The 13677-nt window shown below is 40.4% G+C and overlaps 1 protein-coding gene across 1 annotated transcript in view; it reads right to left on the bottom strand.

The window, feature by feature from the left end:
* mrpl11 (mitochondrial ribosomal protein L11) overlaps window positions 1-13094 on the bottom strand; it is a 75065-nt gene extending 61971 nt beyond the window's left edge. Inside the window, exon 1 of the mRNA XM_088989839.1 lies at window positions 12998-13094. The gene's annotated coding sequence lies outside the window, so the exon portion shown is untranslated. The remainder of the gene's footprint in view (window positions 1-12997) is intronic.
* Between the last annotated feature and the right edge of the window lie 583 nt (window positions 13095-13677).

Below are 13677 nucleotides of genomic sequence, written 5' to 3'. Positions count from 1 at the left end.
ATAACAAGTTTTATTGAGCCCTACCAGTCGAAATATGAAAAATATACTGAGAAATGTGATTGTGGAAGCAGTAAATTCGGGGCGGCCATTTTGCAACTTGCCATGGACTGAAAATGACATCAGAGAGTTCATGTAAAAAAAATAATTAAAAAAGAATGAAAAACAAACACCTTTCTAACTGACGGTAAACTTTTTAATTGTATTACTTGTTAATATTTTTTTGTCTAAACTTTTTATTACTGATTATCAAATCAATAATGTGGATAACAGTTGTTATAAAATAATAATGTACATTTCAGAAAAGGATATTATTGTTACCCATTTGTGGCCACCATCTCTATAGTCTAACAAAGTATTTATGACGAGTATAGTTCGGTGGCTTGGCCAAAACAAACATGCGAATCAAACCTCTGAAAATGGAGGACTGATTCGCTGTGGCGACCCCTGACGGGAAAAGCCGAAAGGAAAAGAAGAAGATAGTTCGGTGAGTGACATGGGCGTCAGTGAGTGTAGAGTTGGCTGACTGTTAACCGGTTAACTAATTAGCCGCTGTGCGTCTTAATTGACTTGACGTGATTATAAGCAGCACATGTACGAACATTGTTAACACGTGTTTCAATTATTTACCATTTGTTCAAGTGAGTTTTTGAAAGTAAAACAGCGCCTACAATTATCCTTGAAGAGCCGTGGAAGCATTTACAATTTATTACGACTCGTGATTGTTAGGGGAGAGTTGATGTATCTCTTCCTGGTTCAATGGAGTTTTATGATGAAATACCAGCGGGGACCACAAATGGTGAACAGAAAAGACTACTTTATTCTTGTAAACAATAAAAGGACATGTCTGGTCGGAGTGGGGAAGCCAAGAGAAGAAGGGCCGCCCCTTTCACCTAGTTTTATCACACAGCAGCGATGACATCGTCTTTGTGTTTTGCTTTTCTACTTTCATTTCTTTCATAACTTTGCTGCTGTGAAATGTAAATTTCTCCACTGCGAGACTATTAAAGGCAAATCCAATCCAATCCAATCCATCAACAACCAGGCCTATCATCAACGGGGAGGGGTTTGGGAGAACATTAGACTGAAAATGAATACTTGTTGCACCCTACTGATGCAACAAGTTATCTAATAAGCTACATACATCCATATAGACTAAACTAAACATGAAATAACATAGGATGTTTACGGATGTGTAAAAAACTATCTCTATCAGTGATCATAGGCTACATTCAACGAGCTAGCATCAAAACATTACCTTGAGCAGGGATGCAACCTGAAACAGTTGTCAGTAAACCGCAGGGGCAACTATAATTTTGATACAAATTGTTCATATGCCTTCAACTCAATTAAAAAGGACCTTTAACGGGAAATCATCAAACAAAAGAGATGACAAGGCAGCTGCTTTTTCATTTTTTCAGTGGATTGAACAGACTTAGATACCCCACAAGCTTCCTCAGGGGGTAATGAGAGCACTGAAATCCAAATAGCACTGACACGGAAAAAATAGACCCCTGCCTCAAAAAGGAAAGTATTTCCAGGAGGTGTGATGATGTCCACCATGCTGTGCGTGCACCCCCCCCCCCACCCGTCCCCCTTGAATCTTGTGTCTGACATCTAGCTTTAAATGCAAAGTGAAAACATGAAAGTGATGGTGGAGAAACCAGCTGTGCTGCTTAATAAATAAAACTTGCTTTCCCAGCTCCGCAGCATTAATATTCACACCGTGCAAGTTTCTCGCATCTACAACTGATATGCTGTAAAGTGAAGTCTCACAACATCACGGTTCATCTTTTTCAAGGGACCATTTAAAAAGGAATTTATTTTACTGATGCCCAGATTTGCTCCTGTAATCCCCATTCGCTATTCATGTTGGCATTATCAAACAAGTGGCGGCCATTGTACTTTTGAGCCCAAAAACAACACATCCAAGTACAAGAAACGAAAAATGTGAATATGACATTCGACCCTCCGCACCCTGCCCAGCACGTTTTCCAGCTAGTCTCCTCAGGCAGGCGCTTGTCTTTTTTATGATGATGCTAGTCGAGCGTGTTCTACCAAAGACAAATTCATTGTGTGTTCTACATACAGTAAAGTCTCGTTATATCGATATTCAAGGGAGTCCGAAAAAATATCGATATAACCGGGACTATCGATATATCCGACCCTGTTTGCATGTAATTTTCTCCGTGCGTGCATAGAATAGTATCGATATAACCGGGACTATCGATATATCCGATATCGATATAACGAGACTTTACTGTACTTGGCCAATAAAGATGATTCTGATTCTGATCCAATTCAATCCAAATTATACTAACTTCCACAAAACATTGTCCAAAGTGCTCCACAAGGCCTCATATTCACTTCTGTTTTACCATATTGAATAACAATTTTACATTTTCGCCCCAGGGGCATTTATTTTATCACCACTCAGTAAATTACATTTTGAATAAAACATGCCCAGAAGAACCCGTTTACAGGCGGCAATTCATTTTATTGAGATGCTAAGGAAAAAATATTGTCCTCATCGCCTAAACACATTTTGGGAATTAAGTCACAACACAACCATCATGCACATTTGAAAGAATTTGGGAGGTGGAAGGGAAGAGGCCAAAAAAAAATAAAAAAGCCTTTGAGACATGCTGTTGTCCTCGGATACCGGTTGGAAAATAACAAGTACGAAAATTATAAAAGCAATTCCGTGTCCCTGCCCATCTTTACACAAGTGCTCGAATCTCATTAGACACACAATAAATGACTGAAAGCCTTGAATACTAAATGTTTACTGACAGCGCGGGGACGGACCTTGACCGGCAGCAGGGTATTCTGGGAAGTCATATTTGCTTCCAGGGCAGGCGGTTTATTAATTTCGCCCACTTTTTTTTTTAAACACACTGACCAAAGAGAGGAATCTATTATCAAATGGCGAGTCGTGATTGGTGGCCGTCATTAAATACGATCATGCGCTGTTTTCTAGAGCGTGAGCTGCGGCTGCTGATTATGGGATGGCAGGTGCTGAAGAGCAGTGGAACACAATTTACTCTTCAAAGGAGTGCTGGTTGAGAAGACTCGCTTAAACCCTCTATCTATGCTGCCTTTCTACTTGGTCGCTGTTAATATTCATCATCAATATGCAGCGGCAGTACTTGACTTGAGAGTTGAATTTGTTCCGCTTCCAATCTCTTAATGAAGTTGATTCACCTAGCAAATCAATTTAACACATTGAAATTAATTTAAATGCCACTACTGTATTCCAGCACTACCTTAAAGGACAACCGACGTCACTTTTTTGTTTCCTAACTGACATCAGAAAAACGTTTTATAGCATCTAAAATACCCAAAACACGCAGTATGATATTTTTATTGAAATGCAAAACACCAATAAAAATGACTTAAAGTGTCCAAAATCTACAAAAAAATTGAGTTGCGAATTGGGCATTTTCAGAAAGTCCCGCCCCCAGTTCGTGACGTCACGCCAAGACGTCTTGCATTGCTGGAGAATACAAACAATGGCTTCAGATTCGGAGAATATGCTTTCTTGTTACACATCCAGTTATGAATATGATTCAAATAGTTCTGAAGGACAACCGACGTCTCCGGACAAGTTGTGTCCGTAATTTGTAAAATGGCTTCAAATGACTTCTACTGGGTGTATTTTAATAAGATTCCACCGCATATAGCCATATTTTACGTTTTAAGACTCGCGCTGAATATTCAGGAAGTCTGTTTTTGAGTTGGTGACGAGTCCGTACGTGACGTCACTGAAGGAACGCCCCTGACCGAAAAAAAGGCACATTGTAGCAGTCCTTCCATCACGTCAATGTATTTTGCTTGTTTGGTCTGAAAACCTTGTGTTGCACCAAAAAGCTGCCAGAAGAGGGCGACCAAGCTCCATGGAAGGAATTTATCAGCCTGTGGAAACGGGCTGATTATTTTCTCACAGAAGCTTGGACGCCATTTTCTGCCTCTTTTTGGGTGATACATTTTCCCCCAATGTTGCCTCAAAATAGCATGGAATAAATTCTTTAATCGATTGCAGACGTCTGCTTTCCTCTTCAGAACTATTTGAATGATATTCAGAACTGGCGGTGTAACAAGAAAGCATATTCTCTATAAATATTCATCTACATTGAAAAGAAGTACCTTGTAATCAAGTCCCAGTGGGATGTGCGAGATTGCATTGGCTGATACTAACAAAGGTTTAAAATATGTTGGTTACCTTCTCCTGAAAGTTACAAGAGACAAAAAGTAAATAAAACTCACGAAACAGCAGTTTGACAACATTGACAACTACATGCATATTAAGACCTATGACCTGACGAATGAATCGGACGATATTAGATATTTTATAATCAGAAACCATTTTTTAACAGTGCTGAAGATTCATTTCATTAAACGGCAAATGTTCGCAAGTGTGTGTTTGTGCAGCAAAGTGGTTGTTTATTTATTTATTTATTTATTTATTTACTTTGGGTCAGGATGCTGAGCCTTGAACTTCCAGGGGAGGAGACCGAGAGAAAGACCAAAGAGGAGGTTTACGGATGATGTGAAAGAGGACATGAAGATACTGGAGCTGGTGTGAGAGAAGAGGATGCACAAAACTGGGTTAAATGGAGGACACCTGATTCGCTGTGGCAACTCCTGAAGGGAAAAGCCGAAAGGAAAAGAAGAGGTCAGGGTTCGTTCAATGTTGCCAACAGTTAAGTTAATGCAAAAGCACGTTGGTACCAACAGACATTTTGGCACATGGCAAATTTACGGCTGCCTTTGAAAAAGAAATCATAAAATATGGAGCCGTTTTTTGCACATAGTGTCTGATTACAGTTGACTGCTTTTCTACTTGTTAGGAAACCACAGTGGAGGGGGGAAATAAAACATTTAAGCAGCACATCATTCCTTGGCACAGTTGTATGAAAAGTATTGGCTTCCAGCGGTAACACTTGGGCGTCTATCAGTGCGTCCAAGTTCAAACGAGGACACACTCATCTTCCCCAACCCCGGCTTGAATCAGCCATGCAGGCTTCATGTCCCCTGAGGATGCTGCTTTATTTACTGCCTTCTTTGAATTACATTTCCTCCCCCGCCATCATATTGGGCAAACAGCAACAAACGCGGGTGCCTGACACACCTTTCTCTCAAAGTGGCAAAAGTGAATATAAACAATATGAACGCACCAAAAAGTGCAATCCAAATAACAGTTTCTGGAAAATATGCCTCAAAAAGAGAACATAACTTCGATATATGCGTTTTTATAATGGGGTACACCGAATTTAGGAAAATAGATTTTCAAGTGGCCATTTTGTGAAGGTGCGATTTATAATCCAAAGGATTTTATATGGCGGAAAATACAGTAATTTCATAAATAGACCACTGTAATGCACCACTGTACTGGGTTTCATTTTGTGGAAAGTACCCTTACAGCAGGGGTGCTCATTACGTCGATCGCGGAGGTAGTACTGGTCGATCGCAGCGTGACAGTATAAAAAACATTTGTCAGCCTATCAAACGTCCCGTCACTTGATTGACATACAGGGCAACCATTCAGAACTGAAATTTTACCTTTAGGTCGCCGTGCATGCGTAAACAACGGCGCTAAACGCAGCAAAATTTACAAGCTCGTCAGCGAATTACCTCAGATTTTAAGCCCTTGCTAAAACATATGGTGATCAAAATGAGTGAGAAAGCGGGACCAAGTAAGGGGGCAAAACATATTACTTTCATACGGAATGGGAAAATGTGGAGCGCCATTTTCGGACTGTTCATGGAAAATACGACATTGACTTCCCGCCGAAAAGCCAGCTGAGAAAGAGGACGGTGGACAAACTAAAATCCCAGTTGTCCGGACAGCAGTCATTTTTCACTCAACATACTTCAAAAGCGAAAGCCGCCACCGAAGCATCGTTCCGGGTGAGTCACGCCATCGTTAAAAACAATAAGTACTTCCAAGACGGAGAGATGCTAAAAGAAGCATTAGTTGAAGCAGGTGACTCCTTGTTCAGAGACTTTAAAAATAAGGAAGAGATATTATCTTCAATCAAAGCTCCGCAGCTGTCAAGACATACAGTTACATGGCACTGTGAAGCCACGGTTAAGGATTTAACCCAGCAAATGTGGAAAGACATTGGAGATTGTGAGTGTTCTCACTGCTGAAGTCCAGGGCTCATGGACAGTTCTGTAACTTACTCACACAGGAAAAGTACCCCAACATGAGGAAATGTGCTACCTCCTTGACTGCATTATTCGGCTCCACTTATTTATGTGAGTCAGCCTTTTCCTCCATGAAGATCATTAAGTCCAAATACTGTTCCACCATTAATGATGAACATTTGGAAATGTGCTTGAGGCTGGCTGTCAGCAGCTACTGTCCGGACTATGCATCCCTGGCTGATTCAATTCAGTGTAAGTCATCAAAGTAAACTCAGGTAATTACTAAAAAATGTTAATAGTTATTTATATGTAGTTATTATATGTGTTGTGCAATAATGGCTTATTTAGTTATGCAAGGTACATCAACATACATTGTACATACAAAGAATCCTTAAAACATTTGAAAATAATTATGTTTTGCATTTTTGTCGTGGGTAGATCATTTTGACTTGGTAGTCTTTATAAGTAGCTCGTATGCTGAAAAAGTGTGAGCACCCCTGCCTTACAGTGTACTTTTCAGGCAGACGAACCTGTTGCTGATATACAGTCATCCTCTTCAATGTGTAATGCATGGCAGGATGATCTGAATTAATCTTACACATAGAAACAGATTGATGCATGGTGCAAAATTTAGTCTGGAGGAAAATAACGCTGAAACTGAAGACAGCGGGGCCGTTCTACGCGTGATGATATTCAGAAAGGACGGCACAAAATGAAGCGAGATCCAGCGGGCTATTTCAATGAATCAATTCTCTGGAGAAGCATCCATCATCTCGGGGAGACACGTGGCTACACAAAGTCTTCGACATTATCAAGTTCACTCTTCGGAGGAGTTCATCTTCACTGGGCACCAGGCCACGTGTGACAGTAGCCCCAGGGGTATGACAAGCAGTGTATTCTTTAGGAGTATCCATTGATGTCATTCAATATTTGAGGCAAAAAATGGGAACAATTGTCATCAGCTGAAAGCTATTGAAAAGATAGATCTCGAGAATAGCAAGCAATCTGTATAAAAGAGTTAGTACTCATCAAGATTAAGGTGCAATCATGTGTGGTGTTCACCAGGGGTGATTGCTGTAACCTTTGTTATTTTGATAGATCATTAGTGCTTTAATCGTGTTTCAAGTAATTTTTCGTAGCAGTTCTTTTTGGCACACAAGTAAAATGACTTTGGCGGTCTTGAAAAGTACAGTGAGACCTCAACTTACGAACTTAATTGGTTCCGAGACAGAGTGTGTAAGGAGAAAAGTGTGTATGTAAAAAAAAATTCCCATAGGAAACCATTAAAATGGGAATAATCCGTTCCTGGGTTTCCATAAAATACACTTTTCAACTAAATAAGCCTTAAAACTACACGCAACATACCTTATTCTATGTATAATAAATGTGCTATTGTATGGTCGTGGATGGCTTATGGAAGGAGAGTCACCTTCCATAAGGACTGTTGGTAACTTAACCTCTGGTGTGGCTTCTCTTCTTTTATCTTTGGAGACTCATCGTTTTTGCTGATTAAAAAACTCTTAATTGACACCTGTTGCTTTCTGACTTGTAAGGTCTTACGAAGCTGAGGCATCATATTATCGTTCATCATGTTGATTGTCATAGCCACAGTCTTTTCTGGATGAAACTGTTCGGTAAAGGCCTGCACATCATTCCACTTTCTGACTTGTAAGCTCACTTGATGCTGCAGCCATCTCCTCCTCGCCCTCACATGTTCTCGAACCATCCGTTACTGGCTTTAAAATCTTCAATAAGCGCCGAACTTCCAGGTTGGCGCATGGTGATATCGGCGTGAATTAGCCGTGCTTTCTCACATAAAATAGCTTTACTCACGCTGTCGCCGGATAGCTGCTTTTCGTTAATCCAAATTAACAGAAGTTTTTCAACTTCTTCGATTGTCCGAGACCGTCGCTTTGAGAGCACGGAGACACCTTTTGCAACAGACGCACCTTTGATGGCTTCTCTGTTCCGCAGAATGGTAGCAATGGTTGACTTAGCATAGCCGTGCTCGGCCACTAAATCACACAAATGCACACCTTGTTCGTGTTTTTATCTCCTTCTTCTCAGCGACGGTGATTTTATTTTGTGTCTTCTTGGGCTGAACACGAGCCTGTGGTGTTTTTTTTTTCGGTCGCATCATAGTAAAATTATCAGCAAAAACCTCCAACTAGGCGATCGACGTGTGCATTCAATGAGAGGGGGTGTGGAAAGTAGCGCCGTTGGAGCGCTGTTCGGTCGTGTGCTTCCGCTGAAGATCACTCCGCCAGATCCGAAGGTCGTGTGCTTTTTGGCCGAAGATTACTCCACCAGCCGTGGTGGGTGTGTATTATGAAAATAGTGCTTATTATAAGGTTTAATTTTCATAAATTTGACATTCGTAAGACGAAAAGTTTGGAAGATAAGGTGTTCGTAAGTTGAGGTCTCACTGTAACTGGTAACGACCAGTATTTTTTGAGGGGGGGGGGGGGGGTACTAACAAACGGCCTAACAAATAGATAGGTATTACACTCTAGTACAGGGGTGGGCAAACTTTTTGACTCGCGGGCCGCATTGGGTTCTAAAATTTGACAGAGGGGCCGGGCCAGGAGCATTTGGAGGGATTGTTTGGGCCGGAAATACTAAACCTAAAGCATTAAAGGACAACCGACGCCTCCGGACAAGTTATGTCAATAATTTATAAAATCACTTCAAATGACTTGGACTGAGCGTATTTTACAAAGATTCCACAGCATATAGCTATAGTTTACGTTTTAAGACTTGCGCTGAATATTCATGAAGTCTTGTTTTCGAGTTGATGACGATCCCCATGTGACGTCACGTTTGGACCGCCCCTGACCGAGAAAGCGACACACAATGCATTTTGGGTACTATATTTGGTCTGAAAACTTCGTGTTGATCCGTATTGATGGCGAAATTAGAAGGAAAACACATAAATAACGCCACGGTGAATAGTTGTGTGTTGCACCAAGACAACTATTTGATATTCGCTGACACAAATTCCCAGCTGACAAATCAGCCCATTTCCAACGGAGCTTGGGCGCAATCTTCTGCATTTTCTGGGTGCTACATTGCTGTCATTGACGGCTCGAATTGATATGGGAGGACTCCTTGAATCAATTGCAAACATTTATGCTTTCCTCTTCAGAACTATTTGAATCATATTCATAACTTCACATCTTCTCCGAATCTGAAGCCATTGTTTTGATTCTCAAGCAAGGCAAGACGTCCTGGCGTCACGAACAAGGGGGTGAGACCTTCTGAAACTGGCCATTTCCGGATTAATTTTTTCAAGTCATTTTTATTGGTGTTTTTCATTTAACTAAAAATATCAGGCTGCCTGATTTGGGTATTTTAGATGCTATAAAACGTTTTTCTGATGTCAGTGGGAAAAAAAAAATGGTGCCGGTTGTCCTTTAAATGTAGTGTGTTCAAACCTCATAGCACAGTATGAACACTACACCTCAATTTATTAACTGCCTTTCAAATGTGAAAAATATCCCTGATCAGTTAATCAATTTGTCTCAAGGAATATGCCGTTTACATACTATTTCTCAGATACTTGGAGGAGGAAAGGGAAATAGATTAAAATAACATATGCACTGTGATTTATCAAGATTGCGTCTGTTTTTAACAAGTTTTCATTGAAGGGGCAAAGTTAAAGAAATCAACATTTATTGAAAAATGGAATCACTTTCAACATTCAAAACATATTACACAACGAAATATTCAAGCTCAATAATACCTACTTGTGCTAAATTCCACCAAATCATAGATGGTTTGTCCTGACCGCGCGCTCAACAAACTCTCCACTGACACCCTTGCCTTCACGCGCAAACAATACACGTGTACCGTCGCCGAGCACACGGACATAGGCTACCTGCAGTTGAAATTTGCATACACGGCACGGCGGCCAATCAGAAGCCTGCTTCTGTCTTCCGGACTTTCGCAAGCGTTATAAAGTCGTGCAATTGCATGTCATTTTCCAAAATAAATGCACAGAACCTCAGCCCAGAAGAAAGATTCAAAAGAAGCTAACAACATATGTGACGCTACAAAACGTAAATTTACATTAAACCGTGACTGTAAAGTGTACGTGAGACTTATGAAAGGGGCTTAATGGCTCGGAGGAAGCAATGCAGACGTTGCATTGTGCACCACAATGACAATTGACTACTGCAGCAAAATCTACAGCCATGCACGTTTACCGTAAATTAAGCAAGGTAGCATTTGTCGTAGGTACATTCTTGATTTTAAAAAAAACTTCACACTTTGTGACAATGTTTTTTAATGTGATTAGTTTGCTCATTCTGCTTCAAGTTGTGAAAAATGGGGCAGGCAACTTTTCAGTTAACTGCCCTGTTGTCCACTAACTTTTTGTCATGAGTTTCAGACACTGTTTTGACTATAATTTGGACAAATTCGGCGGGCGGGATTAAAAAGCCTAACGGGCCGTATGTGGCCCGCGGGCCGTAGTTTGCCCATACCTGCTCTAGTAGCAGCCTAATCATGTATATTGGTTATAAGCTTGCACTTGCATATTTCACATCAAGAATATCAAATAAACAGAGCTGTCAAACAAGACCTACAGGGTCGCTGTCAGGCATGTTGTCCAAGTCTTCCTGTTGCAAAACATCAGATTAAAATGATCAGATAAAGATAAGGTGCTACTACTGTGAAATATGCCTATTCATCGAGTCTAGTCACCTCACTAGTGCATGGTAGCTTACCAGTACTGTTCAACCGCATATTAGCTGGCCAAAAGTGGCACCAATGGTGGATTTTTGAAACACTGTTTTCAAGGTCTTTTGGATACTTTGATTAATATTCCCAGAAAACACGTTTGCAAGAGTGTTATTCACCTGACCAAGGTGATGTCAACTTAACGGTCGTAAGTGCATTCAAATCATCGCAAAGCAAAGACAGTAACAAATGTACAGCATTCAGTCTCCTCCACTGACGTGTGAAAGCATCACCGCTAACGGGCTTAGTGGTGATGCCTCATCCCTGTGCCTATTCAATCTTCCAAATCCTTCTAATAAACTTTTAAACTGATTGTTGCCGCCACTCGATATGAAATATACCACTGTGCCTCTAAGAATTGTGCCGCGAGTAGACTAAAGGACCGTTGCATTCAAGGTCATGGTGGGGGTAGTGGGGGTTGTGAAAAATGGTTTGAAATAAAAAAGGATATGACTTGAACGGATAGCACTTTCACTGGAAAGGACTACATAATCAAGGATTAAAACTAAATATAATGTAACAGAAAAGCCAAAAATGAGACATAATGATGCAACTCAAAAAGCTATTTCCAGACAATTGGGTCCAAGCACTGCGTGGAAATAAACAACTGCCTGCAAAGGTAAATGCTGATGGATTCCATAAAACAGCATCAACATCAACACTGTGCATTTAGTGTGTACACTATCATGAACCAAAGTATACAGTAACATAAAAAATTAAGTATTCACATGAAGCTCATTAGTGGTATTGGCTAGCATACTAACTAAAATGAAATTCCAGTAGAAATTGACATACAATCCCACAGGGGTAAAAAATAAAAATACGTGCACTACTACCTTCTGATTATAGAACTGAGTCGTTAACATATTTTCTGTCATTTGCATACAATAATAAATGATGGTATTATAGAAAATATGAGTTTTTATAAATTATATCTCAACAGAAGAAAAAAAATCACATTGGAACCGCGAACAAAATCGGACATCTCAATCGAAACAAAAAAAAACATGATCAATTGATGAAATACAAGAGCAACAAACCAGATAATCAATGTTAAGCAGATTCCTTAGTTACAGACAGTGTATTGTAGGTGTTCAAATACCTGACATGTTTCGGCGACTACTTCCGCCTTCGTCAGAGTGTCTTTCACTGGAAAAGGACTACATAATCAAGGATTAAAACTAAATATAATGTAACAGAAAAGAGAAAACCACATCATGGACTGGGAGAAGGCCAGAGTCATCCGCACCGAAGACAACAAACATCAGCGCTGGATCAGGGAGGCCATTGAAATCCGAAAGCGAGGACCAAGGACCATCAACAGGGATGAGGGAGCTTACATGCTCTCTACTACCTGGAGCAGCATCCTGGAGGGACGAGCGGACAGCGGGGGGCGTGGCTTACCTGTCAGTTCTGACAGGTAGGTCACGCCCTCATAGCAACACCAGCTGAAAATGGCGCGTCACAGCAACATCCGTGACACTCTGACGAAGGCGGAAGTAGTCGCCGAAACATGTCAGGTATTTGAACACCTACAATACACTGTCTGTAACTAAGGAATCTGCTTAACATTAGTTATCAAGTAGACAGGATGAATTTATTACAACGAAAACCAGATAATCTATGACGTTACGTCTACAATATTACTCGTAGAGCACAGTAGTCAAGTGGTAAATTTGAATAACATACTATAGTAGTAAGCTTAGAGTAGTGACAAAAAACGTTACCAGTAAACAGTCGTTTTTTAGAGTGCTGAACTGCCTGCTCGAGAGAAAAATGAGCACACAGGTACATGATCTTGCGCTGGACATTAGAGAGAGGAAATATATAAATGCTCAAACAACTGTGATTAGAGATATCATTTAGTAGGGACAAAACATGAGGCTAAAGTGATGGAATAATACACAGAGATTGTCAACGCCACGTGAAAATGCATTCCACTGTTTCCAATTACAACTCCGCGAGCCCCTCAGTCACATTGAAACGTCACACGGTGGACGTCACAGTCACGTTCAAGAAGCGAATAAATGTACCAACATCGGATGCTTTAAAATAGGAGAAAGCAAGCCGAGTGTAGTAAAAGATAGACAATCTGCAACAGAGGACGTACCTCCTTGTCGTCTTGTGCTTTCTCAATGTTTCTACTGTATTTCTGTTACTCTCTCTCCCTCAGGGCGCAGACATGTTGGATTAATACTTCGCTCAAGTATTTGGTGTTAGTTGGTTCTCCACTGCCACTCGCAGTCAAGGAGGAGTAACTGCAACTTTCCCACTTGGGTGTGACAATGATTTCAACGGAGATTATAAATAATATTCTGAGAATGTTATTTATAATCTTGAATGATACATACTGAGTTATGGAGTTGTGATGTCATTCTCCTATTATTAGCACCCGTTTTTTTCAAGCAGTTACTTTCGAGTCTTCTATAATTGAATCACACTTTTTGAGATCGATGAGGTTTCTTCAGCCGTCATCTGTTCTTCTTTGAAGCTGTCTGACGTTTCTATCCAAGAGACTTTGTCAGCGAATTAAAAATGTTCCTACTTATTTGAAACCGATAAACATTTTAAGGTAAAAATTAGTGCATCCAAAAGATAGGCTGCCAAATGAAAAACAAAGTAATGTGATAGTGAGACCAGTGAGACCTCAGCTTACGAATTTAATTGGTTCCCAGGCAGTGTGTAAACCAAAAAGTGTGTATCACAAAAAAAATCCCATAGGAAACCATTGAAATTGGAATAATCAGTTCCCAGGTTTCCATAAAATATACTTTTCAACAAAATAAGCCT

Source organism: Hippocampus bargibanti, linkage group LG02 (assembly GCF_051943395.1).
Source record: "Hippocampus bargibanti isolate YZ-2025 linkage group LG02, ASM5194339v1, whole genome shotgun sequence".
Classification (NCBI taxonomy): Eukaryota; Metazoa; Chordata; class Actinopteri; order Syngnathiformes; family Syngnathidae; genus Hippocampus; species Hippocampus bargibanti.
The sequence above is the reverse complement of the archived record's forward strand: the minus strand, read 5'-3'. Positions and strand labels throughout refer to the sequence as shown.